This window comes from Chelonia mydas, chromosome 25, assembly GCF_015237465.2.
Source record: "Chelonia mydas isolate rCheMyd1 chromosome 25, rCheMyd1.pri.v2, whole genome shotgun sequence".
NCBI classification, from domain to species: domain Eukaryota; kingdom Metazoa; phylum Chordata; order Testudines; family Cheloniidae; genus Chelonia; species Chelonia mydas.
Window position 1 is genome coordinate 716,126 of NC_057858.1, and position 27,793 is coordinate 743,918.

A 27,793-nucleotide genomic window follows, 5' to 3' on the forward strand; every position below is an offset into this window, starting at 1 on the left:
AGGGAGGTGACAAGTGGGAGTCAGCACCAGAGACAGAAGCTGCATTTTCGATCTGTACTGGGCTTGTTTCTCCCCTCTTGTGTGGGTCTGGTTTTTTCTGGTAGGAAATGGGATTGGACTTCACCACCACCACTAGATGGGATTGGACATCACCACCATCACCACTTCACCACCATCACCAGCCCATCTCCACTAACCTCCTTTCTTCCCCCGGAAGGACAGTTAGCACCATCTGTGATACCATCTACAAGACTGTCTAAAGACTCTCTCCAGCTAGAGGGAAAGGGAAAGGGGATGCTGTGACAAAGAGAGCCTGATTTAATACCTTACATTTCAAATGCTCTAACTGTTTTCCCTTCTTTTTCGTATCTTTGATGAATGGTTACAAGGTGTTTGCTGTGGAACTAAGCAGGCTGAGGCCTCTGGATACCAAACCCTGAACTTTGCTTAACGCTGTTTGATTTAGACAATAACCAGGCTAACACCTTTGACTCTTTGGGTCCACAATCTTCTCCTCATCCCAAAGCATATTTACAGACTTGGGGAGCAGTACAGTGTAGCCATTCATGCCTGTCCACGCTTGTTCCTCCATTAAGCTCGGTCTGGTCATGTCTCTGAAGTGAGCTACAGCTCACGAAAGCTTATGCTCAAATAAATTGGTTAGTCTCTAAGGTGCCACAAGTACTCCTTTTCTTTTTGCGAATACAGACTAACACGGCTGCTACTCTGAAACCTCTCTGAGTATGACATCCCGCCATCTAGCTGGTGGTTGGCCTTTAGGTCTGCCTGATCTTGGTTGTATCTGCATTATTTTGGGGGGGCTTCTCTTATCAGTTTAGCTTCTACAGTGTTTCCATCATTGTAATCTTTTTCATTGCTGCCAATTCCATGCCCTAATTCTGCTTCCTACTCTCCTGACTTCTTCATTTGTCTTAAAATCATTCCGCTTTGCAACTTCCATCTTCCCAAGAACTCTCATCTCTACTGCCTCCAGCCTTGAGAGGTCTGTTTCATTTAATGCAGCTGCTTCCAGACCATAGAGTAATATTGTTAGTACACTGGGTTGATACATTTTAACTTTGGTACCAATGTTTTTATCAGTCCATAATTTCATCAACTTCTGTGCATCACTTGTAGTTAAAACATGCTTCCTTTAAACCGCATCCTTGACGGAACCATTGACACTGATCAAGCTTCCCAGGTACACATAAGATTTTACTTGCTCTACAACTTCACTGCTGCTGCATTTCAACACTCCCTATTGTCCCTTTCCAAGATGCAACCACTTCATTGTCTTGGCATTTATTGTAAGTCCAAGTGAACTACACCAATGTTCCAAGTTAACAAAGAATATCTTCATTAATTCAAATGTGTCTACGCATTGTATGATGTCTTCTGCATAAGCTAAAGCACTTAACTCTGGATCCCCTAATGCCACACTCTCCACCCTGTCTATCTTTCTTAACGTCCTATTTAAGAACATGATGAAAAATTATGGTGATTCCTGCCCCATTGTCTTACAGCAAACTTTTGACTTGAACCAGTTGCTTATCTTTCCACCAATTCTTATGGCACTACAGGAGTCTTCGTACATAACTTTTAGAATTTCAGTTATCCTATCTCGAACTCCATATAATCTTACTACAATGCTTCCCTCCAAACAGAATCAAATACTTTCATGAAGTTGATGAAAACAGCAAAAATCTTTAATCCTCATCACTTTTATCCCATCCACTGTCAGAGTCTGATTATCTGATCAATGCAACTTCAGCCGGGTCTGAAGCTCCACTGTTCCTTGCCTACGACTGCCTCTGAAACTGGCTGGGATCCGATAACAATCACTTTCATCATTATTTTTCCTGGTACAGGTACTAAGCTTACACCGCAATAATTATTCAGCTCAGGAGGATCTCCTTTCCTCAGGGTTGGTTCAAATATTGCCTTTAGTCACTCAGCTGATACTTCTATTTGCTCCCAGGTTTCAGAGTAGCATCCGATGAAGTGAGCTGTAGCTCACGAAAGCTGATGCTCAAATAAATTGGTTAGTCTCTAAGGTGCCACTAGTTCTCCTGTTCTTTTTGCTATTTGCTCCCATACCTTCTTACATATTTTTTCACTACTGCTTTAATAGCACTTGTCCAGTGGCTTTTAGCGCTCAGCTGTTCTAGTCTCCACAGGCCCCTCTATTCCATCTGAATGCACATACCAGAGCTCGGCAGGAATCGGCTCTGCAGGCCAAGGAGCTCACAGCAGCAGAGCTTTGGGGTAGGGGTCGCTAGGAGGCACTGTAGAATCACAGGGCCTCCATGCAGGTTGCCACCAAGGGATAAATCACCACCCCCACAACCCACCTGTTCCACAGTGCTACAAGTTCTCTAACCCATGGGAAAAACCACAGAGGATGTTTTTCAAAGTGCTATAAAATTCACACGCATAATCAAACTATCTTGAAAGTTGATGTGCCTCAAAGGGGCGCGGGGAAGGGTTAGTGCTGCAAATTTGGGATTCCTAAATCAAGATATTCCTGAGATACAGCACCCAGGGAAACGGGTTTGATCAGTAAATTTTCTGATGTTTAACTTTTTGTGCACATCCCTGTGGCTCAAAGTATGGCACTGCAGCAGCCTAAGATTATCCAATTGGATTTGAAATCAGCTCGTGTCTGGCACCCAGGTCCATGGCAGAGAATCAATATTGGAAAAAGTTATTAGCAAGTCTGTCCACCTGAATAAATTGGCAGGCATCTGGGAAAGGGATCTGTGCCTGTGTCACAAGCCAGGCTGTGCTGTGGCCACAACTGTGTAGAGGCAGGTCAGTGTGTGCTACTATCCCTTGGCAGCTTAGGGACCAGGCAGTAGACCTCAACTTGAACCTTCAGGGAGTGAGAGTTCAAGTCCTCCCCCTGGTGGATTCCTGAGAATGTCAGATGTATACTGTACTATTCTCTACTAGGGATCAGTTGAGAACTTTGCCCCAAATGCGTGTTATGGAGGAGTGCATGACTTCCATAGTTCAGGGAGAGTAGAGCTCGCTGTTGAACAGCTGATTTTTCCAAGTGCTGTAAAAGCCATGTGCAGTGGGAGCTTGTCTTGAAAATAGGTATACAACAGGAATCATGATAAATGTTGTGGTACAAATTTGGGGTCATTTGTGGGAGGGATTCCTGGCAAACAGCTCCCAGCCCCCAAAAAAGAGCTGCTTTAAAAATTTTCTGTCTTACAACTTTTTTTAACAGAGCTACAGAAATAAAATAAAATAATAAATAAGGCCTCCCCCCTCATAAAACGTATGTCACTGCCCTGCCCCTGAGCTCGGCTATTTAGCAGCACCAAGAAGCAGTTTAGAAATATTTCAAAAGTTATAGCACTTTGAGAGCTTTTACAGCCAGTTCTCATCTCTGGAACTTCTTGTTTCTTCAGAAAATCCTCAGTAAGTAACACAGCTTGAGTAACGTACTCACTTGATGGCTTGGGGGAATAAATGACCAGCGGCTCATGAGTCTGAGAATCATGGGTTTTACGTTGACCTGGGAGAAACTTTTTCAGTAAATAGAGAATTCACTGAAAAATGCATTTGATATGAACTGGCTACACACTGTCACCGAAAATATTTTGTGAGACTGAGCTGGTTAGAAGAGGAGGTGCCTTCTAACCTTTAGCTTCTCTTCTCCCCCCCCCCCCCCACACTGGGGAGATAGAATTTGAACACAGACCTACCCCACCCCTCAGATGAGTGCCCAAATCACTGGGCTAGGGCATATTCTGCAGCACCCTCTCAATCTCTCCTGTGGAAGCTGTTCCACTGTGTATAAATAATTAAATTGTCCTTGGAGAAGGGACCTGAGTCGCCCACTCAGTGAGTGGGCCACCAGCAGGCTATAGAATTATTCTCACTTACTGTCTCTAGAGCCCAATGACTATTCCTTGTCATTCATTGTGGTCATTCATAATGACTATTCACTCTGTGAAGTGCCACTATGAATGACAATGAATAGTCATTCAGCTGGAGAGACTAAGGCCTTGTCTACACTAACGAGTTTTGTCAATGCAAGTTAAGCTGATGTCCAGCAACCGCTGTAATTAAACCGTCATTGCATGTCCATACTATGTTCCTTCTGTTGGTGGAGTGCATCCACAATAGCACCTCTTTCATCCACACAGAGAGCAGTGCACTGTGAGTAGCTATCCCACTGTACAACTGGCCACAGGGTGCTCTGAGAAAGGTTTGCAATGCCACATGGGGGCAGGTACAGTGTCACAGAATGAAGGTTTCTCAATTCCATCATTCCATGGGAACCCTACTAGATTGCCAACTGGTTTTCAACTCCCCTGCTGTGCGTCATGAACACAAGGCTACAAGAGGAGCCCAGTGGGCGGCTATTGAGGCGGGGGATGCCTTGAAGGAGCATATTAACATCGAGCCACAGTGCTGTGTGTTGCTGTAGCGTGCTGAGCTTGGCATTGTTTGTTTGCACCGTGCTAGGAACCATGTAATGATTGCTGTGTGTGCCCGAAAAGTAACACATTGTAAATCACGTTTTAAAGTAGCACTCGGTAATATGACCAACTGATATTGCTGAACACTAACACAAGAAGCCCGCAGAAGTGGGGGGGGGGGGGAAGAGTGTGTGACAGTGAGTGTGTGTGTGTGAGAGAGAGACAAAGACTGTGTGTGGTGGGGGACAGTGAGTGTGTCAGCACGCTGTCTCTTTAAGTTCAGACAGCAGCCAGAAGCAACCAATCCTGAGGCAGAAGCTGGTGCACAGACAGCAGGTGCCCACCTGTCCCCACACGCCAGCTCAGCAGAGACCTACACCAGTGGGAGGAGGGGGACAGCTCAACATCAGCCCCTTTCCTTCCTCCCTGACTCTTCACAGCACTAGTCTCTTCCCCCGCCCCGCAGCAGCAGCCCGCCCTGCCTGGCTGCTGCTGACTCCATGCTAATGTGTTGGTTTTGTGATTCCCTCCAAGTTCTCCCACAGGCTCCTCTCTCCACAGACCAAGGAGATCCACCCTCTCCCCTGTAGTCCAGGCAGGAGTGCGTTTGCTCAGCTTGGCAGTAGCCACGTGAGCTCTCCATGCTGAGCAGTTTCAGACCTTCCTGGGGCTTTGAAAGGGGAAGGGTGCATGTCTGTAGCTGGATGCAGGACAGCAGAGTTCAAAACAGCGAGCAGAGTGGTCATGGTGGGCATGGTGATGTAATGAACACAGTGTCTACACTAAAAAGAAAAGGAGTACTTGTGGCACCTTAGAGACTAACCAGTTTATTTGAGCATGAGCTTTCGTGAGCTACAGCTCACTTCATCGGATGCATAGCATATCGTGGAAACTGCAGAAGACATTATATACACACAGAGACCATGAAACAAAACTTCCTCCCACCTCACTCCCCCGCTGGCAACAGCTTATCTAAAGTGATCCTCAAGTAGAGCCATTTCCAGCACAAATCCAGGTTTTCTCACCCTTCCCCCCCCCCCCACACACACACATACAAACTCACTCTCCTGCTGGCAACAGCCCATCCCCCTTTGAAACCCCTCTTTATAATGCGCATGATAATCAAGGTGGGTCACCTCCAGCACTAATCCAGGTTTTCTCACACCCCCCCCACACCCCCCCCTTTTCCAAAAACCACACACACAAACTCATTCTCCTGCTGGCAACAGCTCATCTTACAATGTGCACAGCAATAATCCAAGTTTAACCAGAACGTCTTGGGGGGGGGGTTTACTTGGATTACTGGTTAAACTTGGATTATTGCTGTGCACATTGTAAGATGAGCTGTTGCCAGCAGGAGAATGAGTTTGTGTGTGTGGTTTTTGGAAAAGGGGGGGGTGTGAGAAAACCTGGATTAGTGCTGGAGGTGACCCACCTTGATTATCATGCGCATTATAAAGAGGGGTTTCAAAGGGGGATGGGCTGTTGCCAGCAGGAGAGTGAGTTTGTATGTGTGTGTGGGCGGGGGGGAAGGGTGAGAAAACCTGGATTTGTGCTGGAAATGGCTCTACTTGAGGATCACTTTAGATAAGCTGTTGCCAGCGGGGGAGTGAGGTGGGAGGAAGTTTTGTTTCATGGTCTCTGTGTGTATATAATGTCTTCTGCAGTTTCCACGATATGCTATGCATCCGATGAAGTGAGCTGTAGCTCACGAAAGCTCATGCTCAGATAAACTGGTTAGTCTCTAAGGTGCCACAAGTACTCCTTTTCTTTTTACGAATACAGACTAACACGGCTGTTACTCTGAAAAGTGTCTACACTGACACTTTGTCGATCTAACTGCCACAAAAAGCTCTACGTCTCTCTTCGTGGTGGTTTTGTCAGCATAGCAGGAGAGTTAAATCAGCTGGAGGAGCATTGTAGTGTGTACACCTCCACTGTTCTGTCAATGAAAGCTGCCTTTTGTTGACAAAACTGTGTAGTGTAGACAAGGCCTAAGGCTTGGTCTACACTACAGAGCTAGGTCGATGAAAGGCAGCTTCTGTAGACCTATGTCAGTGTCTACACTATATTCTTGCTCCCGCCGATGTAAGTGCCCTAGTACACTGACAAAATAACTCCACCTCCATGAGAGGCACAGGGCTTATGTCAGTGTAGTTAGGGAGACAGTGTCTGTGTAGACACTGTGTCCCTTACATCGGCTGTTGGCTGTCATTCTTGTCAATTTCACAGCTTCTGCGGTGGCTATAAGTCCACCTAACATAGGTTGACTTAACACTGTAATGTAGACGTGCCCTAAGAATGACTAAGCCAGATGGTTAGGAGACTCATCTATGATTCTGGAGACAAGTTCAAGTCCGGCTCCAGTGACTAGTTAATTAGTTATAAAGTGGAATAGCTTCAACAGGAGAGATTGAGAGCTGCTTCTCCTCCCCCTCCCACTCCCATCATCATCATCATGTTCCCATTACGCCTCTAGCGTTTAGGGCAGCGACGAAGCTCCTCCACTCCTGTATGTTTCTGGCAAGTCTTTCAATGGTTCCCCAGCTGTGCCCCAGGTTTTTCAGCTCAGCTTCCACAGCTCTTCGCCATGTTGTTTTTGGGCAGCCTTGTTCTTGCTTGCCTTCAGGTGTCCATCTTATTGCCACTCTGGTGATGGAATCAGTTTCCATCCAAAGCACATGGCCAATCCATTTCCAATACCTCCTGGCAGTGATGATGCTCATATCTTCTTGGTTGCACTGTGTCAATAGATCTTGGTTTGAGATTGTTCTGGGCAAAAAGATATGGAGAATTTTTCTGAGGCAGGTTGTATGGAATGAAGACAGTTTGGACATGTCATACTTTCTCATTCCCCAGCATTCTGCACTATAAAGTAATGTTGAAAGTACGCAGCTCTGATAAATCTTGAGTTTGGTTTGGTGTTGTATTTTGATGATTTCCAGACTGTATTTAAGTTCCTGGCTTTATTGATTTTGTTCCAGATGTCCTGGCTGATGGTGCTGCCCAAGTATATGAATGTTTCTACATTGGTGAGAATATAATGCTAGTAAATAGACATAACTATGACAGTTGACTATGACGGAGACTTGGTAGGATAATACACATGACTGGAATATTCGTACAGAAGGATACAGCTTTCTCAGGAAGGACAGGCAGGAAAAAAAGGGAGCTGGTGTTGCCTTATATATTAAAAATGTCTACCCCTGGACTGAGGTTGAGATAGAAATAAGAGACAGACTCGTTGAAAGTCTCTGGGTAAGGATAAAAGGGGTAAAAAATAAGGGTGATGTTATGGTGGGGTCTACTACAGACCCCCTAGCCTGGAAGAAGAGGTGGATGAGGCTTTTTTTAAACAACTAACAAAATCATCCGAAGCGCAGGACTTGGTGGTGATGGGGGACTTCAACTTCCGAGACTTCTGTTGGGAAAATAACACAGCAGGACACAGATTATCCAAAAAGTTCTTGGAATGTATTGGAGACAATTTTTTATTTCAGAAGGTGGAGACAGCTACTCCGGGGGGGGAGGCTGTTCTAGATTTAATTTTGACAAATAGGGAGGAACTGGTTGAGAGTTTGAAAGTGGAAGGCAGCTTGGGTGAAAGTGATCATGAAATGATAGAGTTCATGATTCTAAGGAATGGTAGGAGTGAGAACAGCAAAATAAAGACAATGGATTTCAAGGAGGCAGACTTTAGCAAACTCAGGGAGTTGGTAGGTAAAATCCCATGGGAAGCAAGTCTAAGGGGAAAAACAATTGAAGACAGTTGGCAATTTTTCAAGGAGACGTTATTAAGTGCATAAGAGGAAACTATCCCACTGCATAGGAAAGATAGGAAGTATGACAAGAGATCACCATGACTTAACCAGGAGATCTTCAATGATCTAAAACTCAAAAAAGAGACCTACAAAAAGTGGAAACTTGGTCAAATTACAAAGGATGAATATAAACAAATAACACAAGTATGTAGGGACAAAATTAGAAAAGTCAAGGCACAAAAAGAGATCAAACTAGCTAGTGACATAAAAGGAAACAAGAAAACATTCTACAAATACATTAAAAGCAAGAGGAAGACCAAGGACAGAGTAGGCCCGTTACTCAACGAGGGGGGAAAGACAATAACAGAAAATGTGGGAATGGCAGAGGTGCTTAATGACTTCTTTGTTTCAGTTTTCACCAAGAAGATTGGGGACAACTGGACATCTAACATAGTGAACGCCAGTGAAAATGAGGTAGGATCAGAGTCTAAAATAGGGAAAGAACAAGTCAAAAATTACGTAGACAAGTTAGATATCTTCAGATCACCAGGGCCTGATGAAATGCATCCTAGAATACTCAAGGAGCTGACTGAGGAGATATCGGAGCCATTAGCAATTATCTTTCAAAAGTCATGGAAGATGGGAGACATTCCAGAACACTGGAAAAAGGCAAATATAGTGCCCATCTATAAAAAGAGAAATAAGGACAACCTGGTGTGGCAAATTGCCGGCAGTACTTTGATGGGTCTCGCGCTTTCTCTTCTTGGGGACGGTTCAAGGCACCATTTCTCACCCCTGAACTGGGGGTATTAACTGCCCCACTAGTGTCCTAGAGGAGGGGAGTGGAGAGGGAGGGACCCGGGTCCACCCTCTACTCCGAGTCCCAGCCCAGGGGCCCTAGGGATAGTGGTAAACCGCTTGAACTAGCGGTTCCCTTCCCCTGGCCTACTTCCCTCTCCTGCCCTTCAGCTTGTGGGGCTTCCTGCCCTCCCTCTGCACGAACCAGGTGTCCCTTTACCTAGGGTCTTGGTCTTCTTCGCCCACCGCAGCATTTCTCCAAACTCTCCTCTGCTTCCCCCCAAACTGCTTTCTGCTCCAACACCAATCCACTCTGCGTCAACTCCTCCAAACTGCTCTCTGCTCCAACACCAATCCACTCTGCTTCAACTCCTCCAAACTGCTCTCTGTTCCAACACCAATCCACTCTGCTTCAACTCCTCCAAACTGCTCTCTGCTCCAACATCAATCCACTCTGCTTCAACTCCTCCAAACTGCTCTCTGTTCCAACACCAATCCACTCTGCTTCAACTCCTCCAAACTGCTCTCTGTTCCAACACCAATCCACTCTGCTTCAACTCCTCCAAACTGCTCTCTGCTCCAACACCAATCCACTCTGCTTCAACTCTTCCTCTTGTCTGATTGAAGCAGAGGGGGGTTATCAGTGACTGGCTTCAGGTGCTCTAATTAATCTATAGCAAACTTTCTTCCCTCTACAGGGAATAAGGATCCCTTCTAACACTCCCCTGCTGCCCTCTGGCCATGCTGTATCACATATTTCCCACCCTCCCCCCCCCCACTCAACACCATGGGGTTGGGCTACTTGGGACGAGAGGCAGTGCTGTCGTGATAGGCCATCAGCATTGCCATGTGGGCTTCTGGCCCTATGCTGTACCCGGAAATGGAAGGGCTGCAGGGATAGGAACCACCTAGTCACTCTTGCATTCTTCTCCTTGTTTCTGTGCATCCACTGGAGTGGGGCATGGTCTGTCATGAGGGTAAACCGCTGCCCCAGTAGGTAGTAGCGGAGAGTCTCCATAGCCCATTTTATCGCCAGACATTCCTTTTCAACGACGGCGTCCTTTTGTTCCCTGGGGAGGAGTTTCCGGCTGAGGTACAAGATCAGGTGTTCCTCTTCCCCTACCATCTGCGAAAGGATGGCTCCTACCCCTACCTCCGCGGCATCTGTTTGTAGGATGAATTCCTTCTCGACGTCTGGGGCTATGAGTACTGGATGGCAGCAAAGGGCTGTCCTTAAATCTGCAAATGCTCCTTCTGCCACATCATCCACTTTACTATCTCAGGGCCCTGAGCCTTTATCAAATCCGTCAGTGGCCCGGCTCTTGTGGCGAAATGAGGGATGAATCTCAGATAATATCCTACTATCCCTAGAAATGCTCTCACCTGCTTTTTGCGGACTAGTCGAGGCCAACCTTGTATTGCCTCCACTTTGTTCCCTTGGGGTTTCACCAAACTTCTCCCTACTACAGACCCGAGGTATCTGGCCTCAGCTAGTCCTATCATGCATTTGAGAGGGTTGGCAGTGAGGCCGGCCTTCCGCAGGGCATCGAGCAGCCCTTCTATTTTTCCGAGGTGCATTTCCCAGTCAGGGCTATGGATGACTAGGTCATCTAGATAGGCAGTGACATACTTGGCATGGGGTTGTAGCAATTTGTCCATAAGTCGTTGGAATGTTGCAGGGGCCCCATGGAGTCCGAACGGGAGGACAGTGTATTGGAACAGGCCATCAGGTGTAGAGAAGACAGTCTTTTCCTTGGCATTCTCGGCCAGGGGAATTTGCCAATATCCTTTGGTCAGGTCTAGAGTGGTTAGGTATCGGGCCTTGCCTAACTGATCAACAAGCTCATCAAAGCGTGGTATCGGATAGGCATCAAATTGGGATACTTCATTCAACTTCCGGAAGTCGTTGCAAAACCTCAGGGTGCCGTCAGGCTTGGGGACTAGGACGACAGGGCTGGACCACTGGCTGTGGGATTCTTCAATAATCCCGAGTTCCAGCATCTTCTTCACTTCTGTCCTAATTTCTTCCCTTTTAGCTTCCGGTATTTGGTACGGTCTTATCGTCACTCTTACTCCGGGACTGGTGACAATATAATGTTGGACCAGTGTCATACGGCCTGGCTGTGTACAGAACACGTCCTGGTTCCGTTGGATCATATCAATGACCTCTGTTCGTTGTTCTGGAGTTAACTCAGAAGATATCTTCGCCTGCCCCTGTGGGTCGTCTGTCTGGGGTGGAGCTCCCCAAATGACCAGGCACATCTCTCCTTCACACCAGGGCTTCAGTAAGTTGATGTGGTAGATTTTCTCTGGCCTTCAGCGGTCTGGTTGTCTGACCTTATAGTCCACCTCCCCAATGGCTTCCACTATCTCATATGGTCCATGCCAGCTGGCTAGGAGTTTGCTTTCTGCTGTCCATACTAGCACCATTACCCGTTCCCCTGGCTGAAATCTCTGTACTTTTGCCCGACAGTTGTAATATGTCAGCTGGGCCTCTTGTGCTTTTTCCAAATGTTCTCCTACTGTAGGGGTTACTCGAGTTATTCGCTCTCTCATCTGTGTCATGTGCTCAATGACATTCTTTCCTGGGTTGGGTTGTTCTTCCCAGTCTTCCTTGGCAATATCTAATATTCCACGTGGGTGGCGTCCGTATAGTAGTTCAAAGGGAGATAAACCAGTGGAAGCCTGGGGGACTTCCCGTATTGCAAACATTAGATACGGCAGAAGGGTATCCCAGTCTTTTCCGTCTTGTGCTACCACCTTCCGGATCATACTTTTAAGAGTAGGGTTAAACCACTCAACCAGTCCATCTGTATGTGGATGGTAGACTGAGGTCCGTATGCGGAGTAGGGTACATAAGTCTTTCATTAATTTTGACATGAATGGGGCTCCTTGGTCTGTCAGGATCTCCTAGAGATGCTCACTCTGGCAAAAACCTGGAGTAGTTCTTTTGTTATTGCCTTGGATGTGGGGTTTCTTAAAGGAATGGCTTCTGGATACCGCGTGGATAGTCAAGGATGACTAGTACGTTTCAGTGGCCCTGTGCTGATCTTTCCAGTGGGCCCACTATGTCCATTGCTATCCTCTCGAAAGGGATTTCAATAATAGGCAAAGGTACTAAAGGGGCCCTCAAGTGAGGTTGGGGGCTATGCAACTGGCATTCAGGGCAGGAGGCATAATAGCGCTGGACCTCTGCATGTATTCCTGGCCAATAAAACCTTCTTAGGACTCTATCCAGTGTCTTGTCTACTCCTAGGTGTCCCCCAAATAGATGACTGTGAGCTAACTCTAGTACTGCCCTTGTGTGTTTCCGTGGGACTAAGAGTTACTCTACTTCTTCCCCTTGTATTTGCACCATCTTGTACAACAGATCGCGTTTGAGCATATAATATGGCCTTGGGCCTTTGGTCTTTCCTTCCATGGGTACGCCAGTTAACTTCCAGTACCTCCTCCCTCACATTCGCATATAGCGGGTCATTGGCTTGGTCCTGCCCGAAATTCTCACATGCGGTACCAATCTGACCTAATTCTAGGGGGCCTGTTTCTACTCCGCCCCCTGGCTTGTCCCTACTTGGGCTAGGAACCGCCTCCGAGTCCTCACTGGCCTGAATTATCTCCTGGCCTCCTGAATGGGTTTGCCTACCAACAAGGGAGGTTTTCTCGTTCTCTGCTAGAATCCTGGTTCCTAATCTTTTATCTGCCCTACTTTCCTGCCTAGACTTTCGGGGTTTTCCCAGGGATGAGAATAACTCTGGGGCAAATTTGGCAAACATTGGGGTGAGTCTATCTGTAGGTGCCTCCGTCTCAGGGTTGCTACCCTCCCCTGGCTCTACTGGGGGGAGTAAGCTCTCAAACCCGGGGAAGTCCCTACCAGTCAAGACAGGGTAGGGGAACCTGGGGACCACCCCTGCAGTCACCCTGGTAGTATTCCCCTGGATTTCAATCCGTACCGGGATTGTGGGGTAGAAATTTACAGTGCCATGAACACGTTACCCCTGTGGTTTTGGCCCGGGTTAGTTGGTCTTCCCCACCAACTTCCCTGAGACCAGTGTGACAGCACTCTCGGAATCTACTAATGCTATGGTTTCGATTCCATTCATTTTTACTGATCTTGTATACCCATGCGAGGTCACTGCGACCCCTACCAGGCCGATTAGGCCACACTGCTCCCCGTGATCCCCCAGATTACATTGCATAGGCCCTTCCCTGTTGGGGGATTGGGCTGCTATATGCCCCAATTCCCCACACTCATAACACTGCCCCCTTATTCCAGTTGCTGCCCTCTGCCTGGGGCTATTTGCCGGCCCCCCCAGCCTTCTCTTCCCAAACCCCCCAGGTCCCTTCTTGGCCTCGGGCCATTCCTCGGTGTCTTTCCTCCCAGTTATGGTTCCCCTGGAGTTCTCGACAGTCCGGGGCCTAGGGTTTGGGACTGGCTTCCTGGTTTGCCATGTCTCACCCGCTGGAGTCTGGAACAGTTCGCAGGCTGCCAGCTGTCTTTCCACGAGGGAGACCAACTCATCATAGGTGGAGAGGTCGTTCTGGCCAACCCAAGCCCGGAAGCCTGGTGGTAGCCCCCTCATACACCGGTCCAGTACCAGGAGCTCCATCATCTTCTTAGAGCTGAGGGCCTCAGGGCGCAGCCATTTCCAGGTCAGGTGGATCAGGTCAAACAATTGGGATCGGGGTGTCTTGTTCTCTGTATACTGCCACTCATGGAACCTCTGAGCTCACAACGCCTTCGGTACTCCGGATCTGGCCAGAATCTCTGCCTTCAGCTAGGGGTAATCTGCTGCAGTCTCCACGGCCATATCATAGTAGACCTTCTGGGCCTCCCCACACAGGAATGGGGCGAGGATACCAGACCACTGATCTTGGGGCCAGACCTTCCGCAGGGCTGCTCTTTCAAAAGCCAGGAGGAATGCCTCCACATCATCCTCCTGTGTCATTTTTGTAGGCAGTGGCTGGCCCGTATGGTCTGGGTCCCCTCGCAGTTGCGGTTCAGCTCCATAAGGGCCTTCATCTGGTTCACCAGCTCTTGCAGCAGGGCTCGGTCCTGGGCAGCCTGACTCATCAGTAGACGATTAGTCTCCTGCTGCATCCAAGTCGCCTCGTGTTGGGCGGTTGCTTGGACCCAGGTAACCTCCTGCTGGGCTGTGGTGGCTTGTATTAGGGCCTTGACCACGTCATCCATCTTAGGGACGGGAGGGTTTTGGCTAACCCTGGTTTAAGTCCCCAGCACGTAGATCTCACTTCAGACACCACGTGTGGCAAATTGCCGGCAGTACTTTGATGGGTCTCGCATTTTCTCTTTTTGGGGACGGTTCAGGGCACTGTTTCTCGCCCCTGAACTGGGGGTATTAACTGCCCCACTAGTGTCCTAGAGGAGGGGAGTGGAGAGGGAGGGACCCGGGCCCACCCTCTACTCCGGGTCCCAGACCAGGGGCCCTAGGGATAACAGTAAACCGCTTGAACTAGCGGTTCCCTTCCCCTGGCCTACTTCCCTCTCCTGCCCTTCAGCTTGTGGGGCTTCCTGCCCTCCCTCTGCACGAACCAGGTGTCCCTTTACCTAGGGTCTTGGTCTTCTTAGCCCACCGCAGCATTTCTCCAAATTCTCCTCTGATTCCCTCCAAACTGCTCTCTGCTCCAACACCAATCCATTCTGCTTCAACTCCTTCCCCTAGCTGATTGAAGCAGGGGGGTTTTATCAGGTAACTGGCTTCAGGTGCTTTTACTCATCTATAGCAAACTTTCTTCCCTCTACAGGGAAGAAGGCTCCCTTCTAACACTCGCCTGCTGCCCTCTGGCCTGGGCTTTCCTTGCTTTTTGCCCCTGCTACAGTTTCCCCCCGCAACCGGGCCAGACACTTCTTCTTCGTTTTGTTTTGTTTTTTGCTGTTTTTTTTTTTTGCTGCCGTTCGAGTGCTGGTCAGCTGCCAGCCTGCCTGCCAGCCCCCCCACGCCTGCCCTTGGACGCTGCTATTGCTTCAGCTGCAACCCCCAGAGGAGGGGGGGAGGACTGCCGACCCGCTCCCCGGAGGAGGGGAATGGACGCCCCAGACCCAACCGTTTTGCTGTTCATTTGTGGACCTGCAATTAATCGTCTTATCTTTGCTTGGCATTTTTGGAGTGCTCCACAAAGACCGGGAGAGAAGACAGCTGACGGAGACATCGCCCAGGGAAGCTACAAATCATCGTGGAAGGGGCCATAAGACTGAGTAACTTTTGAACTGTACTCTCGTGTGGGGGGAGTTTGACTGTGTCTTAACTGCGTTTGTAGGGGCACAGGGGGTGTGGCACGGAGCTGCCCCCAATCCATCAGTGCCCCCCCCAACACTACTACAACTGTCACGGCCCCACGCCGTCTGTCCCTGCTGGCAACCTGCCATCTGCCTCTAGCCTCAACTGCTTGCTTTGAATTCCATCATCCGGACCAGACACAACAGCCGACCAAACGAGACTCTTTGGATAAACGCGCATGGGTCCGCGTTCCCCTCCCCCCCCCCGGACTGCCCACCCCACAGTTTGCCCCTACTACCTGACCCCAACTCCTGTTTCCTTCCCCTGTCCAGTCCGACCCATTTAGCCCCCCCCAGCCTGCAGCCCAACAGGGAGAAGTGGTTAATCTGCTTCCCCCTCCCCCCTCCTCCTTCTGGTGTCTCCCTGTCTCTCCCTGCTCATGATGGCGGGGAATGAGAGGGGTGAGACCCCTCTAACAACCTCAGTTGCCCCTCCCCCACCTACCCCCCTGCCCAACCCCCAAGCCCCCCTCCCCACCACTGCTGCCAAAACATCTGCCATCACCCCCGCTGGGGCATCGGCAGCCGGAGGCACCGGGGCGACTACTGCCACTGCTATGCCCACCGCCCCCCCCAGATTCTAGGAAAGCCCCCCCAGTTAGCCGGAAAGGCCAGGGTGTGAAGAAGGGAAAGGGCCCCGCTACAACCACCAGGCCCTCCATGGCAGGGGCTGCCCCCACCGCTGTGGCCTCATCATCGACCATGGCATCCCTCCCCGCTGTTCCCTCCACCAGCTCTGCGAGCGTCCCTCCCCCGGCCCCCAGGGCGTATGCCCGGGCGGTGGCAGCCCCCCCCCGCCTGCCGCCTCATCATCTCGCCCACCCACCGCCTCCGCTACCATCAATAGTGGCCGAGGCCCCTTTCCCACCATGACCAGGAAGCATAGCGTCTGTTGCCTCCTGGTGCCCGCCTCGCCCCACGTGGAGACATATGTGCAGGCGTTGGCGAGAGTGGTAGGACCCACGGCCATTGTGGCGGCCTCCAAAATGTATGGGAAGGTCGTCTTTTTCTTAGCATTGGAGGCTGCCGCCCAGGAGGCGGTGGAGAAGGGCCTGGCGGTGGGGGGTGTTTGTCCCCCTGGAGCCGCTAGAAGACCTGGGCGTCCGCCTAGTCCTGACCTCCGTCCCTCCTTTTCTACCCAATGCCGCCCTGTTACCCGCCCTTTCCACCCTGGGGAAACCTGTTTCTGTCACCAGCCCTCTCCCGTTGGGCTGCAAGGACCCCACCCTCCATCACGTCCTTTCGTTCCGCCGGCAAGTGCAGCTTCTACCGCCGCCACCGGCGTGTGACGGAGAGGCGCTCGAGGGGTCCTTCCTAGTCCCCTACCAGGGAGCCCGCTATCGGGTCTACTATTCCACAGGAGAGGCCCGGTGCTACCTCTGCCGATCAGCGGGGCATGTCCGAAGAGACTGCCCCTTGGCCCGGCGGGGAGGGGCACCCGAGACCCCTGAGACCCGGCAGGACATCGGCTCCGTCGTTGCTGACGCCCCTGGCCGCCCGACATCTGAAACCACCTCTCCTCCTGCTCGATCCACCGCTGCTCCTGCCCGGGCCAAGAGACACCTCCCCTACAACGCCCAGACGAGCGAGGGAGCCCCGCCCTTGCTGTTAACAATCCAGCAGAGCCTATGGAGGAGGGTGCAGCAAAGATATTACCGGGCATAGGAGAGGGCCCGCTCCAAGGAGAACCGCCCCCCCCTCAGGCTGCCTCACCGTTACCCCTCCAAGCCTCAGAACCATCGCCTCTGCCCACCAACACGACCCCTGCTAACCAGCCCCCAACGATGCTATGGAGGGCTGGACCCTAGTCCAGGGAAAGCGGGGCAAGCGGAAGGCTCGAGCTCCGCTGCACCCATCCGATGCGGAGGCCCCCCGGAAGACCAGAAAGGGAGGCACTGACACTGAGCCTTCTGCTATGCCCACGAGTGAGATCCATCCACCGGTGTCAGGAGGGGAAAACAAAATAGCACTGGAAGGTAGAATCTCCCCTCCACGGGAGACCCTCCCCTCCGAGACCCCTGAGGAAGCCCCTTCTGCCCGAATATCACCCGAACCCCCCGTGAACCCCGAAGCGACCGTTATAGTGGGCGCCAGAGGGGAGACACCCGGGGTGGCAAAAGACGACCCTTCCTCCATGTATGAGGAGATTGAGGCCCTAGGTTTGACCCCGGTCACCCAGGGAGAGAATGACCTACTGCCGGGCGGCCTCGATCTGGGCAACCTTACCCCAGTCCCCCTTTCCCCATGCTCCCTCCCCCTAACTGCCTTCCCGGGCGAACACCCTGCAGAAGGCGGTCCACCACCTGAGGCCATGGCTGCCAAATCCACCACAGAGCCTGCACCTAGCATCACTGGGAGCCCCCTCCCCACCCCCTTAACCCTCGAATCTGTTCGGGAGGCACCACCTCTCAGCTGCTTGCCTCCCGAAGCCCAGAGCCTCGCCTCTGCCCCCGCCCCCACCCCCACCCCCACCCCTGTCCCTGCCCAATCCACCTCCTCCTGCAATGCTATTGCTGCCCCTGGGGTTATTTCTTTCCCGTTTTTTGTGGATCCCCCCCAAGGAGCAGCCTTTGCATTTTCCTGCCGCGACCCATTAGGAGCTGCAATTTTCCCTCCACCATCCTCTTCTACCCCAAGGCTTGAGATGAACCTAATAACTTTAGCCTGTCAGACGCCCCGTCGGTGGTCTGCACCCTGCCTGCCTGCCTTAGCGGACCACAAGGCTGCACCAAGAGCCCCACCAGGGAATAACCCGGAAATCGCAACCCCACCCCCCCATGAGCTGCGAAAAGCGTTGCGAGAGTTTTTAGAAGACATCCGTGGCTCCCGCAACAGGGTACAGCTAGCTCTCCAGCTATGGGGGGACTTTGATCACATCCTCCAGGCCACAAGGGCCCTTATAAAGGAGGGTAAAGGGAAAGGAAGGCACAGTGCTGCGGCCTATGGGCGGGCCCGCAGCTTCTGTGACGATTTACTCACTTATGGGATGGGTCACGGATTGTTGCGCGATCCACCGGGGGCTGCGAACACCCCCGCCAACAAGGAACCCCCACCCCCCCAGCATGACGCCCCTCATTATTGCAACCTTGAACACCAGGGACTGTAGGATGGCTCTCCGCAGGCCCCAGGTGCTCTCTTACCTTCGGGAAGGGGGGTACTCTGTGGTTTTCCTGCAGGAGACCCATATGGATCTGACCGCCGAGGACAGCTGGCGGCTGGAGTGGGGGGACGGGGTCTACTTCAGCCACTTCATGATTCGACAAGCTGGAGTGGCGACCCTGTTCTCCCCCAACCTACGGCCCGAGGTGCTAGGCGTCACGGAGGCCGTGCCGGGCCACCTGCTGCATCTCCGAGTCTGTATGGAGGGGCTCATGGTCAACCTCGTTAACATCTATGCCCCGACAACGAGCCCGAAGCGGCCGCAATTCTGTCAGCGGGTGTCCGACTTCCTCAGCACCCTAGATTCTCACGAGTGCTTAGTCCTGGGAGGGGACGTTAACACCACCCTCAAGGAACAGGACTGCTCAGGGGCCGAGCTGAGCCCGGCCGCTGCGAACATTCTCCGAGAAATAGTCGAACATCACTCCCTAGTAGACGTCTGGCGTGACCACCACCCAGATGACACTTCCACGTTCACCTTTGTCCGGGTGGAGGCCCATCGGTCACACCACTCTCGGTTGGACCGTATTTATTTATCCCGTTTCCATCTTTCACAGGCCCACTCCTCCAACATTCGGCCGGCTCCATTTTCTGACCATCATCTAGCCACCATAACAGCCTCCCTCCGTGCAGAGAGGCCGGGGCTGGCCTATTGGCACTTTAACAACAGCCTGTTGGAGGATGAGGGCTTCGTGATGTCCTTCTGGGAGTTTTGGGTGGCCTGGCGAAAGCAGTGGCGTGCCTTTCCCTCGGTGCGGCGATGGTGGGATCTAGGGAAGGTACGCGCCAAGCTCTTCTGCCGTGACTACACCCGGGGCACCAGCCGACGGAGAAATGCAGCGATAGAGCAGTTGGAACGGGAGGTCTTAGAGATGGAGAGGCATCTGGCCGCCAGCTCCGAGGACCTGTTCCTCTGCGGAGCGTGCCGGGCGAAGCGGGAGGAGCTCCGGGCCCTCGAGGACCATCAAGCCCGAGGTGCCTTTGTTCGATCCCGCATCCGCCTCCTTCGGGAGATGGATCGCGGCTCCCGTTTCTTCTACGCCCTGGAGAAAATGAGTGGGGCCAAGAAACACGTCACCTGCCTTCTAGCAGAAGATGGCACCCCCCTCACGGATCTGGTGGAGATGTGTGGGAGGGCCCGTGACTTCTACACAAGCCTTTTCTCCCCAGATCCGTCTGCTCCTGGCGCTTGCATGGTGCTCTGGGAGGAACTCCCCACGGTCAGTGTGGGCGACTGAGACCGACTAGAGCTGCCTCTCACCCTGGCCGAGTTCTCGGAAGCCCTCCGTCGCATGCCCACCAATAAATCTCCGGGCATGGATGGGCTGACCGTGGAGTTCTACCACGCGTTCTGGAACATCCTTGGCCCAGACCTAGCCACTGTCTGGGCTGAATCTTTGCAGGGGGGGTCCTCCCTCTTTCGTGCAGGCGAGCAGTGCTCGCCTTGTTGCCGAAGAAGGGGGACCTCTGTGATTTACGAAACTGGCGTCCCGTCTCGTTCCTTAGCACGGACTACAAAATCGTAGTGAAAGCAATCTCGCTGCGGCTAGGGTCCGTGATGGCGGACGTGATCCACCCAGACCAGACCTATACTGTCCCGGGTCGCAGCATTTTTGACAACCTATTTCTAGTCCGAGATCTTTTGGAACTCGGGTGTAGAGACGGTCTGTCGTTCGCCCTCCTGTCTCTTGATCAGGAGAAGGCGTTCGATAGAGTGGACCATGGGTACCTCCTGGGCACTCTGCAGGCGTTTGGATTCGGACCTCAGTTTGTGAGTTTTCTCCAGGTGCTGTACGCTTCTGCGGAGTGTCTGGTTAGGCTCAACTGGACCCTGGCCGAACCGGTCAGCTTCGGGCGAGGAGTACGGCAGGGGTGCCCCCTCTCGGGCCAGCTGTACGCTCTGGCGATCGAGCCCTTCCTCTGTCTCCTCCGCAGGAGGTTGACGGGGTTGGTGCTGCGGGAGCCGGAGCTGCGGCTGGTCCTGTTGGCGTACGCCGATGATGTGCTCCTCGTGGTCCAGGACCTGGGGGACTTGGCGCGGGTGGAGGCTTGCCAGGCCATCTATTCGGCAGTCTCCTCCGCCCGAGTCAACTGGGTCAAGAGCTCTGGCTTGGCGGTGGGGGACTGGTGGCAGGCGAGCTCCCTCCCACCCGTGCTTCAGACCATCCGTTGGAGCGCGGGTCCACTGCTCTACCTAGGCATTTACCTTTCTACCACGCACCCTTCTCCGCCGGAGAACTGGCAAAATTTAGAAGGCGGGGTGATAGAGTGGCTCCGGAAATGGACGAGGCTACTCCAATGTCTCTCCCTCTGAGGGAGAGCACTGGTGCTTAACCAACTAGTCCTGTCCATGCTCTGGTACCGGCTCAACACCCTGGTCCCGGCCCCGGGTTTCCTGACCAACCTCCGGACATCGATTCTAGAGTTCTTTTGGTCAGGAATGCACTGGGCCCCTGTTGGGGTTCTTCATCTACCCCTGAAGGAAGGAGGGCAGGGCCTGAAGTGTCTGCACACTCAGGTCCATGTCTTCCGCCTCCAGGCCTTGCAGAGGCTCCTTTATAGCACAGGTAGTTCGACGTGGAGCATATTGGTGCACGCCTTCCTGCGCCGCTTCCAAGGGCTCCGATACGACCGGCAGCTCTTTTATCTCTGTCCGAGAGGTTTTCTGCGAGACCTCTCCAGGCTGCCGGTCTTCTACCAGGACCTCCTCCGGACCTGGAAACTGTTCTCAATGACCAGGTCCGTGGCGGCCACCGTGGGAGCAGATCTCCTCACGGAGCTCCTGCTACACAACCCCCAGCTCCGTGTGCAGGCAGCGGAGTCCCGCTCGGTGCGCCAGAGTTTGGTCCTGGCGGAAGTCACGAGAGTCGGAGACCTCCTGGACTACGACCGGGGAGACTGGCTGGATCCCCTGATGCTCACTCAGTGCATGGGGCTCTCCAGACCTCATATCCCCCGGCGCGTACTTCAGGAGGTGAAGGCCGCCTTGACGCCCGCTGCTCAGGCTTATCTCAACCGAGCCCTGCGCGAGGGCGCACCCCGCCCACCCTCTACCCCAGGCCCGCCGGACCTTTCAATTGGGCCCTTACCCCGTAGATCCCAACAAACCCCTCACCCTTTCACTGTGAGCCGGCTGCATGAACTGCAGCCAGTCAGCTTCCAAATCGTGCCACGGAAATATCTATACACACTCACGCTCACACCCTTCACGCCCACACCCTGGTGTCCCGCCCCGATACAAAGTGGTGGGACCTCCTGCCACCTTTGGAGGGTGAGCAGCCCCGGTGGGCCAGCCTGTATTCCACCTTGGTCCCGAGGCCCATCGAGGACATTAGTTGGTGGCTCCTTCACGGAGCTGTGAGCACGGGCGTGTTTTTGACACGGTTCACCCCCATCCCAGATACTTGCTCTTTTTGCAACGTGAGGGAAACCCTGGCGCATGTATATTTAGAGTGTGCCAGGCTGAAGTCCCTTTTCCGGCTCCTCACGAATATTTTATTATGCTTTTGGCTACACTTTTCCCCTCACCTTTTTATTTACACACTCCCCATCCATGGCCCCACAAAATCGCGAGATCTCCTGGTTAACCTCCTCCTAGCCCTAGCTAAACAGCCATTTATAAAACCAGAGAGGGGAGGTTGGCTAATGAAGCGTCCTGCGATTGTAGGGCTGTTTTCCGATCCTCAGTACATTCACGTATCCGGGCGGAGTTCTTCTGGGCGGCGTCCACCGACTCCCTTGACACCTTCGAGGAGCAGTGGGCGCTGTCCGAGGTTCTCTGCTCGGTGACCCCGTCTGGTTCCCTCCGTCTGACCCTTTGATTGAAGGGAAGAGCGAGAGACCCCAGCCCCAGCCGTTGCCGCTGTGGATACCATCATTACTGTCACCCAGGAGGGGTCCTATCACACGTAGTGTGCGTCCCCCCCCCACCCCCAAACCACCCACCCCACAGCCGTGCCCATCTTGTCGGGCACTCTCAGGAGAGGAATAATCGGTGACACTGGGCGTGGCACTAGGTAACTCGAGGGGGTGGAAGACCATGAGTGTCAAGGAAGCCCCCCCGCTCTAGGCCACCAGGTAACTCAGGAGGGTGGAAGACCACGAGTGTCGAGGACGCCCCCCCGCTCTGGGCCCAGGCTAGCCTGAACACTTCTCCCTCCTGAAGGCTGCTGTGTTATACCTTGTGTTTGCCTTTGTTTTGTTGCATAGTTTTGCTTTATTTTTTTTTGGTGATTCTTTGTAAGTGTTACACAAATAAAATTCTTTTCTGCTTCAAAAAAAACAAAACAAACAAACAAAAAAACACTCGCCTGCTGCCGGTGTATCACACCGGGGAATTACAGACCAGTCAGTTTAACTTCTGTACCCGGAAAGATAATGAAGCAAATAATTAAGCAATCAATTTGCAAACACCTAGAAGATAGTAAGGTGATAAATAACAGTCAGCATGGATTTGTCAAGAACAAATTGTGTCAAACCAACCTGATAGCTTTCTTTGACAGGGTAACAAGCCTTGTGGATGGGGGAAAGCAGTAGATGTGGTATATCTTGACTTCAGTAAGGCTTTTGATACTGTCTCGCATGACTTTCTCATAAACAAGCTAGGGAAATACACCCTTGATGGAGCTACTATAAGGTGGGTGCATAACTGGTTGGAAAATCATTCCCAGAGGGTAGTTATCAGTGGTTCACAGTCATGCTGGAAGGGCATAACGAGTGGGGTCCCGCAGGGATCGGTTCTGGGTCCGGTTCTGTTCAATATCTTCATCAATGATTTATATAATGGCATAGAGAGTTCACTTATAAAGTTTGCGGATGATACCAAGCTGAGAGGGGTTGCAAGTGCTTTGGAGGACAGGATTAAAATTCAAAATGATCTGGACAAACTGGAGAAACTGTCTGAAGTAAATAGGATGACATTCAATAAGGACAAATGCAAAGTACTCCACTTAGGAAGGAACAATCAGTTGCACACATACAAAATGGGAAATGACTGCCTAGGAAGGAGTACTGTGGAAAGGGATGTGGGGGTCATAGTGGATCACAAGCTAAACATGAGTCATAAAATCATAGAATATCAGGGTTGGAAAGGACCTCAGGAAATCATCTAGTCCAACCCCCTGCTCAAAGCAGGACCAATCCCCAACTAAATCATCCCAGCTAGGGCTTTCTCAAGCCTGACCTTAAAAACCTCTAAGGAAGGCGATTCCACCACCTCCCTAGGTAACCCATTCCAGTGCTTCATCACCCTCCTAGTGAACAAGTTTTTCCTAATATCCAACCTAAACCTCCCCCACTGCAACTTGAGACCATTACTTCTTGTTCTGTCATCTGGTACCAGTGAGTCAACAATTTAATGCTGTTGCAAAAAAAGCAAACATCATTCTGAGATGTATTAGCAGGAGTATTGTAAGCAAGACACAAGAAGTAATTCTTCTTCTCTACTCCACGCTGATTAGGCCTCAACTGGAGTATTGTGTCCAGTTCTGGGAGCCACATTTCAGAAAAGATGTGGACAAATTGGAGAGAGTCCAGAAAAGAGCAGCGAAAATGATTAAAGGTCTAGAAAACATGACCCATGAGGGAAGACTGAAAAAATTGGGTTTGTTTAGTCTGGAGAAGAGAAGACTGAGTGGGGACATAACAGTTTTCAAGTACATAAAAGGTTGTTACAAGGAGGAGGGAGAAAAATTATTCTCTTTAACCTCTGAGGATAGGACAAGAAGCAATGGGCTTGAACTGCAGCAAGGGCAGTTTAGGCTGGACATTAGGAAAAACTTCCTAACTGTCAGGGTGGTTAAGCACTGAAATAAATTGCCTAGGGAAGTTGTGGAATCTCCATCTTTGGGGATTTTTAAGAGCAGGTTGGACAAACACCTGTCAGGGATGGTCTAGATAATACTTAGTCCTGCCTTGAGTGCAGGGGACTGGACTAGATGATCTCTCGAGGTTCCTTCTAGTTCTATGATTCTATGATAATCCTCTATCCATCCTGATAAGCCAATATTAAAGGTCATGATATCGGTCTTATTGCAGTTGATTTTCAGCCCAATTTGCTGGCTGAATGTGTTGAGTTGAGTTGTTTTTTCTTGTATATGGTGTTGGGTATATGACAGGAGAGCGAGATCATCTGCGAATTCCAGGACTTCAAGGGATGAGAAGGGTGTCCATTTAATGTCTCTTGGCATGTCTTCTGTTGTATGCTGCATTACCCTGTCAATGGCAATGTTGAAGAGGATTGCAGACATGACACATCTGTGATGTACTCCTGTTTTGACTTCAAAACTGAGCTCACTGTGATCAACACTGCATGTAAAGTTGGAATAGAAGCTTTTGATGATGTTGATGATATGGAGAGGGATTCCATATGCCTGCAGAATGCGCCATAGGCTGGTCCTGTGAATGCTATCAAAACCTTCTCAAAATCTATGAAGTTTATGGAGAGGTGCCGTTGCCATTCTAAACATTGTTCTATTATGTTTCATAGAGTGAAGATCTGGTCTGTGCTTCCACACCCTTTCCAAAAACTGGCTTGATCTTTTCTGAGAATGCTATCAACTGCCTCTGATATATGCTGGACTATGATCTTACACAATTATTTGCTCGGCACAGATAAAAGGTGTGATACCATGCCAGTTATTACAATCACTGAGAATTCCTTTCTTTGGTATATTCACTATAACCCCATTGGTCCACAGCTTTTTCCCTTTCCCAGACTGATGTAAATAGTGTGATGGGGCAAGGCCAGATGGCTATAGAAAAGTAGTGGGAGATAGCTATATTAGCTCCAGGCTAAACAAATCCCTGGTACCAGGATAAGTTAAATGGTAGCTGCTCCAGGTCAATTAAGACACCTGGGGCCAATTAAGAACTTTCCAGAAGGCAGGGCGAACACTAGGTTGATTGGAACACCTGAAGCCAATCAGGGACTGGCTGAAACTAGTTAAAAGCCTCCCAGTTAGTCAGGTGGGTATGCATGTCAGGAGCTGTGGGAGGAAGTTGTGCTGGTGAAGAGGCTGAGCAGTACACACCATATCAGGCACAAGGAAGGAGGCCCTGAGGTAAGGGTGAAGTGGAGCTTGAGGAAGTGAGAGCTGCTGTGGGGGAAGTAGCCCAGGGAATTGTATGTGTCATGTTTCTAAAAGGTCAGCTACCATAGCTGATACTATTAGGGTCCCTGGGCTGGAGCCTGGAGTAGAGGGTGGGCCTGGGTTCCCCCTTTTGTCCCCCCCCACCACCCCGATTAATCACTGAGACTGGGAGACAACAGAGACTGTGCAAGGGAGGGTGGCTTCTCCTCACCTTCCTCGCTGGCTTATGATGAAAATGGCTCAGTAGAATGTGACCCTTGTGTCTAGAGAGAGAACGGTTATGTGGAAGGTCACAGTGATGCTCTGAGGCTAGCAAAATCTGCCAGGAAACGTGGGACCCAGGGACACAAGGACAGAGCTTTGTCACAATAGAAACAGAACCTGGAAGGTTCAATAGAGGGGCCAGGATAGATGCTGCTAACTCAGGATTTAGCTTGAACAATTCCTTATTCAAGTTATCCCTGCCAGGAGCTTTCCCATTTTTAAAGGATTTGATGGCTTGAATGATTACTTCCTTAGTTGGCGTGTCTGTGTTGATATCAAGATCTTCTTCTGCCTCCTGGATGTTTGCTTCCTCTTTAGGTGGCTCCCTGTCCTCTGGTGTCCCTGCCTTGTCATGGTGGGACAGCTTGCGTGCTCTAATGATCCCCAGAGGCTGTTTGGGTGGGGGCTTTTTGCTCCTGGCAGGTTCAACCATACTGGGCAGGGGCATTGCCCCAAAACTGTATACCGGTCCCGGTGCTCCAGAGCCTGCCAGAGTCACTCTTCCCTCAGCAGCAATGCAAACAGGATCTGCCATCAACAGCCAAGTCCCGTCAGTGCCCGGAGGAAGGGGAGGGCAGCCAGGTCTCCAGAGGCTCCCTCCCCCATCTGGGCTCCTCTGCATCCCCACATGCCACTTTGAGCATGGCTGGGAGAACTTTTGGGTGTTTGTGTGTGTGTGTGTGTGCATCCAAAGGCGAGTGAAACTTCCCCATAAAGCCTGGGTGGCCAGAACCTCTCTGGTTGGACCCCAGGGCCTCACAGGGGAGCAGCTGCTGCAGCCTGGGGCCAGGAGCAAGGGGAAAGCCCAGCCCCAAGCTGCCATGGAAACTCAGGCAGGACATCAGAGGCTCACAGCAGAGCTGCAGCACCAGGAGCAAGGGGAAAGCCTGCCCCCAGGATGTCCTGAGCCGGGTGCCAGCTCCAGGAGCCATGCAGCTGCTCTGAGCAGGGAGACCATTGCCCAGAAGCTGGAAGGGAAGCCCCTGGCCAATAAGATGTGGCTGGACACCTTGGGGGAGTATGTGGGGCAGCACGGGGTACTGGGAGAACAGACCCTGCTGCTATCCCAGCTGGGGGCTCATGAAATTTCCTCCTTCATCCTCTGGGCCCCCTAGGCTTTTTGTTTCTAAAATGATGTTCTGTTTAGAAATTTAGCTAGATTTAACAAAACAAAACCAACACCCAACCCTGAAATAAAACGTTTCCCTTCATTGGACCTGAAATGAAATTGTTTTGGTTTTGGCCACTAACCCCAAGAAATCACTTATTTGCCCAGCTCTACTGCTAAAGAACTTCATTAATATTTGACAATGATAATTGAACATTTTCTGTTTATTTCCCTCAATTTTACATTTTTGTTTTCCTCTGAGTGTCAGGCTGTGGCTGGAACCAGAACCAAAAATGACAAAATGATAGTGGGAGACAGACTGTTCTTGCAGTACTAGTGGCACCTTAGAGACTAACCAATTTATTTGAGCATAAGCTTTTGTGAGCTACAGCTCACTTCATTTCCACTGAACGCATCCGATGAAGTGAGCTGTAGCTCACAAAAGCTTATGCTCAAATAAATTGGTTAGTCTCTAAGGTGCCACAAGTCCTCCTTTTGTTTTTGCGAATACAGACTAACACGGCTGCTACTCTGAAACCTGTTCTTGCAGTATTTCTGACCAGGCAGGAAGCACCACAAATTTTGTTGTTAAGAAATTTCTAGTATGATTCTGCAGAACAAAGAGGTTTGGATTAATCTTCAAACGGAATTTCTGAACTAGCTGAGGTTTATCCCTCACAAGGTGTTTCCAGCAGTGGTTTTCCCGCTCTTTTGTGTTAGGTGAACAACTTCAGATAAGATCGACCCCTTCTCTCCTAAATGTTCCATCCTCCCAGGATGTGCTTCCTCAAATGCTGCATTCTGGGGTCCACCAGGAAAAGGGCAGTGGATCAGATTTGAGATTGGCTGGTTTAGGGTAATGCTAGGGGACTACAGCTAAG

At 51.1% G+C, this 27,793-nt stretch overlaps 1 protein-coding gene across 1 annotated transcript in view; it reads right to left on the reverse strand.

Moving 5' to 3' along the window:
- The window catches only part of LOC102939129 (excitatory amino acid transporter 1), a 136,999-nt gene that overhangs the window by 90,538 nt on the left and 18,668 nt on the right, over window positions 1-27,793 (reverse strand). The gene's annotated exons all lie outside the window — the stretch shown is intronic.